This window comes from Meleagris gallopavo, chromosome 26 (genome assembly GCF_000146605.3).
Source record: "Meleagris gallopavo isolate NT-WF06-2002-E0010 breed Aviagen turkey brand Nicholas breeding stock chromosome 26, Turkey_5.1, whole genome shotgun sequence".
NCBI classification, from domain to species: domain Eukaryota; kingdom Metazoa; phylum Chordata; class Aves; order Galliformes; family Phasianidae; genus Meleagris; species Meleagris gallopavo.
In genome coordinates, this window is record NC_015036.2 from 958394 (window position 1) to 965873 (window position 7480).

The 7480-nt window shown below is 50.8% G+C and overlaps 1 protein-coding gene across 5 annotated transcripts in view; it reads right to left on the minus strand.

The window, feature by feature from the left end:
* ETS1 (ETS proto-oncogene 1, transcription factor) overlaps nucleotides 1–7480 on the minus strand; it is a 66429-nt gene that overhangs the window by 31881 nt on the left and 27068 nt on the right. The gene's annotated exons all lie outside the window — the stretch shown is intronic.

Here is a 7480-nt window from a genome sequence, read left to right on the forward strand (position 1 = left end):
AAAAAATCTTGCTGCTCTACAGCTTCCAGAGCATTGACCAAAATGGAGTGGTTTTGCACAAACACACGCAGTCAGCCTATAAAAAAAAAGCTTTCATGTGGGTCAAAAAGCCACATTTTGATTACTGTGATAGATGATGCTAACAGGAAAGAAAAAGCAACACGAAACAAAGCGCTCCCAGTGTCTGGATCCAGTGACCTGTGCCTCAGTTCCCCTACGTTAAACCTTTCCCTGCCCTCTGTTGGTGTCAGAAGTTGGGATCAGTGTCCCTAAGATTTTGGGGCTGAGCACCCAGTGCGTGGTGCAGCGCACAAACAGCAACATCCCACTGGTTTGCTCTTCTCGTGCTCCCCAGCAGCCATCTGAAGAATGCCCTGGAATCGTGTCAAATATTTTAAATGAGATGGGGAGAGAAGGGGCACGGGGTGGGGAGCAGTTCGGGGGGAGCGCTCAGTTTTGACTCAGTGTCTGGCTTCTTTCATCAAACCCACATTCCTAATCATGCCATCACCCTCCGGGAAAGTGCGACAACATACATAATCCATGTGGAGCCAATTTAAAATCCCCTCCATGGAAGAAAATGCATTTCATTCATTAACAAGCTCCGAATGCTTCACCGGGGTGAGGAGCCGGCCTCAGCCATCCCAGCTTACCCATACGGGCAGAGCCACATCCTACAAGAGAGCAATTCCTCATGAACCCATGCGCAGCGCATGGCTCAGCCCACTGCACACTTGTTGAATTATGTCGGGTCTGTATCCACCTGAGATGGATGGACGTCTCCACTCCTTCTGGCATCGTCACAGGAGAAGTGGAACATCTGGAGCCCTGCCTCACTGAGCTGCACAGCTGAGTGCTTCCTGCAGAAAGCTGCTGCCTTGCTTCGTCAGCCCTAAGCTTCCATCAAGCGTCCCAGGCAAAAAGGAAGCCCTCCACCCAGCATTAAGCTGAAAAGGTGCTTCAGAAGGAATGGGGCTAAAGCTCCAAGCAGGCATTCAGTCCCTGGCCTCTACAGTCATCAACTGGCCACATAGAGCTGCCCACGGGCATCTGCAGGCAGCACAGGCTGTGGGGAAGCCCTCCCCATGCTGCCCAGCACCTGCAGCCATCAAATTCCATCAAACCATGATGCAGCTCTGCATGCACACGGGATCTCTAATATCCCCCAAAGCCTGATATCTCCCAAAAGGAGCGAAAACAAAAAAAAAGGGCCTTTTCCTCTCTGGGATAGAAAACTGCTCTTTATTCCACGCATATGCAAGCCACTGTGCTCCAGGATGGTATTTTCCTGGTGGGCATTGCTCCATGGGGAGCAGATGCAGGGCTGAACAGCACAACATCCTGGCTTCTTGCAAATGCGCAGCGAAGCTGGCATGCGGTGCACAAAGGCGCAGAACAGAGGGCACCAGGCAGCAACCGCAGCTCGAGGCGTGCCAAAAAACTGTGCACGATCAGCAAGATCAGGGAGGTGATGGGGAAAACGTATTGCGTGGTCGTGCTCAGACAGACGTCGTCCCAGCGACTTGACGCCGCTCAGGTCACCGAGGACCAAACCGAGGCTCAGACTGCTGCCAGTTGAGGAGAGGGAAAGAAAACAACGCACAAATGTGCAGTTTCATCTCACAGTTCAGACAGGAGGAGCGCTGGGTTTGCTCCCCATGCAGAGCTAAATAAGCCCAAAGTTACTCTGAGTCACCCACTGCATGCAAAAAGAGAACAGCACAATTTTGAGCACTTCTGAACGTGAGCGCCGTGAGCTTTGCTGCCATCCGAACACACGCAGCTTGCAGAAGCTCAGGTTTTGCATGCAAACGTTTGCAGTTTGCTAATGTTACAGGCACATGCTCTCAGATCCAGTGGTTCTCTACAGCCTAGATGTGAAGGCGGAGCCCCTGAGTCAAACTGCTGAAACCACCCTGGTCTTTTATTTTATTTTTTAGTTTCTTTTGTCATCTCTCTGGACCCAACATTGAACCACGTATCCCCTCTGGACAGCAGCCGCTCCCTGATTCAAGGAGATATTCATGCAGATAAAGTGTCTTGCAGATTTGCACATTTTCCCATAATTACCACCAGAGCCTGAAGCAGCCACAGGCACAGATCCTGAAAACTGGGGTCCAGACAGAGAACAACTACAGACCAGGGACACAGAGGCAGCCTGCAAGGCACCCAGCCCACAGCAGGGCTGCTATCTCTGCAGCCATCTTCCAATTTTGTCATCAGGAGGAGCAAATTCCACGCAAACCCAATACAGCCACTTCAGCTAAAACGAAAGCCTCCTCAAGGCTCGAGTGCCCCCGCTCCCAAATTCCACTGCACCTGGGAAAAATGTAGAAGCTTGTAGGAGAATCAATAAATATTTATTGTTAAACCAGCAGTATTTTGACTGGAGATGTAAGCATGGCCTGATGCCAGTGTAACCAGAGCCTCTTGGCCAGCACTGCAAACAAATTTTCTTTCTGTATCTAGTTGGGAGATTATAAACTACACAATGAAGGGGAAAAAAAGAAACACAAGGCAGTGAGCAGCTTGGTCACGGAGGAGGAACAAAAGAGCTCAGATGTATAACTATGTCGTGGGTTAAAAAATAAATAAAGGATGCAGGGCCAATTTTTGGCTGTGGGACAGCTGTACCATTTATATCAGCTACAGATCTGTCCCACTGGCTTCTGCAGCAACGAGGCTTTCTCCTGGATCAGAGCATCCTTGCCTTCAGAGGAGCTGTGCTGATTTGGACAAGCTGCAAAGCAGCCCTGAGCTCACAGCCAGCAACTGGACTGGGGGAATATCTGCTGGGATCCCCAACTCCACAGTGCAAAGAATAGGCACTCTTGCTCTCAGCTCAACCAAAGCAGATTGTCCCTGATTTCGTTGTGTCAGTTTGCCCCCTGGCACCTTCCTACCCAGCACAGGTCTTTCCCCGAGCTGAATGTGAGATGCCAGCAGTTTCATGCTTTCCATTCATTCCAAGGATAGCAGTAACACTTGCCTCTCAAAGTCATGCAATTCGCTGCCTCCAGGCAGCTCATGTGCCCATGCAAGTGCCAGCTGGTGGTGCATAAAGGAAAAGAATCCCTTTAATTGTCTAGGACAAATCCACATCAGTTTGTTTTTTTTCCTTCCCCCAGATCCCACCACACTGCAAACAGTCACTCAGCACGGCATCCCTGCACATTTACATCCCTACAGTCTGCTCTTACATCTGCATGCTCTTCAGGTGCCAGAGATGGAGCTGCTCTGACCAAAATACCGCCCTTCCATCTTACCCCCAGCATCCAACTGCCATCTCGAGGTCTAACTGCAGGGTTTGGGCTGCTAGAGGTAAATGGGAGATCTGAGTCTGCAGAGCTCAGAGGCTGCCATGCACTTTCTTTCCCAGCTCTCTTTCACACCCACCCAGAATTCCGGCCCCAGGCAGGGAAAGCAGCACCTTTGAACCCTAAACCTGGACCTGATGCTTCCCCACCTAAGCCACGTGATGGATCAGTCCGCATAGAAGTCCCCAGAGCCATCATCCTGGTAAAATCCAGCATGCCAGGATCCCACCAGAGAGCACAGGCACTGCCTGCCAGCAATCCATCATGGATTCAGGACAGCAGACCGCTTGCCCGTCAGCTCCCTTTGGAGCTTATTCCTGCATGAGACTATGTTATCCCTTCATTTTATAAGGCTCATCAAAGCATAGCACACCATAATTACATGGCAAATTAGAGGCCACTTCGTGTAACTATGCTGTAATTGCACAGTTGTTACATGCTTTGTGGACGGCGTGATGAAAACGCGGAAGGAATGGAGCTCTGCTCCTCTTTCTTGGAAATTCTGCTCTCTGTATCAAAGTTAAAAACACTTTATCCAGGGATGCACTTCAGGGTGTTTATCTCCAAAGGAGGCCGTGAAGGAAGGGTTGCCCTCTTTCCAGCTCTTTTCACGGCTTTGTTCCTCACGCAGACACAAGTTGACACTGAACAAGCTGGTGACAGCCAGGTGCAGCCAGCCCCCTCCCTGCTACGAAACTATCATCCCCCCATCCTAGCTGGATACCACAGCGATGGGCATTTTGGAAGTGCATAGAAAGATAATTGCTCTTTTTCAACGGAAATTCTCACCTCTTACAGCGGCAATCAGCATTGAAAATACTGCAGGAGCCCGAAGCCCTCATTTATCGAGCCTCGCTGTCGGCTGATGATTTGTGCCCGCACAGAACAACCCACTGCCAAAGAGGAGCTCTCACCTTTGCTGTCGGTGCAGAAGCAAAAGCAATCAGGAAGATGCCGGCCAGCATTCTCCGCTGCCCTGAGATCACCGAGACGTCCAGAACAGCAGCTGACCCCGCCGCAAGGACCAGCCCCGTGCGAGTGCTGTGCAGAAGTAACCCATCAAACCCACTTTGCAGAAGAGCCGTCCCCAAGTGAGCTCCTTTCTATTCCTACCAGCTCCCAGACTGACTCCCTTGGGCGGGATGCTGCTGCACACATACATTAAAACCGTGTGGGAATTAACGATGTGTGTTTGGAAACTTGTGCTCTCCAGGATCTCATCGGAAGGCTGTGACAAAAAAACACTCAGGCTTGTAAAGCACTTTGCCCTTTCCCTGCAGCAAGGCACAGCACAGGAGGGAACACACCCGACAGATTTGCTCAAATACGAGCTCCCTCACTTGTGTGCACTAAAAGTGAAAGCAAAGGACAAGAGGAGATAACCCTGGCTCTGGGAAGGGGAAGCTGCGTGCTGCGGGCAGATCCTACGCCCCAACACACTGTGCAGAAGCTGTCTGCTTCCCTGCAGCAGTCGCAGCAGGAGAAACCTCGCTGATCCCAAACACTAAACAGAGGGAAGGGCTCTTGCCAGATCAAACACCACCCCCGGGATGCCACCCACACACAGGCCAGTGGAAATATGTGCCTGTCTCCCAGCTGGCCCTAGGGTACATATGAGAAAAGCCTAAACGGATGGGCCCTGTTGGGATTTTACAGCCCACTCCTATTTCTGTGCTGGGCAGAAGGATGCCCACCACTGAGATGGACCCAGAGGGGAAAGATGAAAGAGGAGAGTGGATGCAAAGCTCAGCACCTCTGCCTGCACATCACACCCTGCCCTGCGGGAAGCCCCGGGGCAGCCGGTCTGCAGCATCCTTAGCAAGAAATGCAGTTATCTCTCAGCACTGGGAGTCCCAATGACACACTGCCAACTTCCAGCAAGGGCTGCAGTGCTGCTTTAAACTGCAACCACAGAGACCAAACAGAGCTCTGCAGACCTGGAGGAAGCAGAGGATTTGCAGAGGGCAGCGTTTACCAGTTGCAAAGTTCAGTTCCCAGTAGGGCTGATTTGTACCTGGTTTGGGTTCTTCCCTCAGTGGATGAGCTCCGAAATATCCATGATAATAAGGCTGGTAAATTAAGTCTGCTAACCCATTGGTGGATCGGATATATATCTGCAACTAAAACTACGTTATTATACACTTTTTCATAGCATTACAATGAACACCGCCTCCCCTCCCACAGCTTGCATACGAAAGGAGAAGACCACTATGGGGTACTTTGGCTCCTGACCTCATCACCCTCAGAAGTTCTGGCTGAAAAGAGCAGGGAATTTGGCTTTGGACACCCTGTAGAACTTCACATCCCTTTCGAGTTATTTTTAAACCCTTTGGACACGCTGCAAATCCCATCCCACTTTTGCACTCCGAGGCTGCTGCACGTGTGGCTCAGAGCAGGCTTTTGTTTTGGGGAAAAAGGGGAAAGCTGCACACAGCCAATGCATCTCTGCAGCTTTACAGGGCACCGAGCACCTGGCACATGAAATACTTTGCACAACTGAAAACCTGTGCCTGCAACGGCTCTCTCTGCATAAGATTAACCCTAAGGACACTGTAGAGCAAACCCGCTTTACTGCCTTGCTAGCACATAAAGGGATGAGTGGCTCAATTCAACCAGGCTATACCCATTTCAAAGGGCAAGGAGCCACATTTGATGGCAGGTTCCACAAGAAGATACCGAGGGCTGAGCAAGCAGGACCTCAGCAGCAGTCTGAAATAGACTGGAGCAGAGAAAGCGTGGTGTTCCCTATTTGGGGCATCGCTGGATGCCTGAAACAGAAGGCAGCAGCATCTGTACTCCCTCTCTCATCATCAGTCCCAAGCACACAAGAAAGCTTCAGCGTTCTCTAAAAAGTTGCAGGGGAAATGAGGTTAAGCCAGCTAATTGACAACATTGACCTTTCTGGCTCAGTGTTAGCACAGCCACCAAAACAGAAGCGACTGCAGCTGAAGCCGACAGGGAGTCAGCTCTTTTTTACCTTTTTGGTTTGTGTTTCTCAGCGCTCTTCCTGCCAAAGTTTAAACTTTGGGTCAACGCTAAAAATTGCTTGCTGACATAAGCTGCAAAAGAGCTTTAATAGAGCATTTTAAAGAAAATGAACTGAAGGCAGCACGAAACAACACGTCCTCACTTGAGGCAAAAGGCAGCTCCATTGATCCGCTGCTCAAACACCTGAACTACAAAGACACCTCAGTACCTGCTGCCACCCATTCCAGGAGATGTTTAAATTTAAACAGATATTTGGTCTGATTGGAAGACAAACAAACCCTCCCAGCCCCGTGCCCATGAACCAGGTGTTCTTTCCCATCCCATCTGCTTCCTCTGCAAGCAACAAGACGGCAGTTGTGACATGAAATGTACAGACAAGCCTTGGGTAAATGTTCTTTTAATCAGAGCTGTAGGAAATGGGCACAAACAGATCCTCAGCTCCACCGACGCCTCTCTGTTAACCTGCTTAAGTGCTTTGGAAATTGTTCTCAGCATCCCCATCGCAACTGGAAGCCCTTCAGAGCCCACACAACAAAGCCAGGCTCAGCCTCGCTAGGAGCACTAAAACAGCTGTGACCGCTAACTGGGTCCTCCGTGGATCACACAGGTCTCCCCACACACCAGGCTCCCTGCAGACAAGGGGGACAGACTCCCACACAGACACCCTCCTTGATTGGGAGCGCTGAGTACCAATTGGTTCCCACCCACATCCCAAATCCCATCACCTGGCGGTGCAGAGCCCCCGCCTGGGATTCCCAGAAACTTGTGGAATAGCAAAGAAACACACAGCTCTGATTCGATTTCCCTCGGTGCACACAATCCAGCAACATCCTCTTCGGCACAGCGGGAATATTTTGGGGAGAAAGGAAGCAATGGGACTGCGCTTAACCCTCCCTTGTAACCAGAAGGCATTACTGTGTCCCTGCAGCCTCTGCACCAGTAGCGCCCGGCTCGGCAGCGTTGTGAGACCAGCGCTCCTTACGGAAAACGCTCAACTACCAGCTCTGTACAGCCGGCACCAAAACTTAGCGCTAGGAGAATTAAACAAAAAAGCGAAAAGAAAAAGCGCGCCTAGCACGGTGACACGCTGCTCCGTGCCCGGAGAGCTCCAGCACCCGTCCTCCCCGCATTTCTTCAGGGAGGAAAAAAAAAAACTAAGGAAAGCAGAGTCGCGG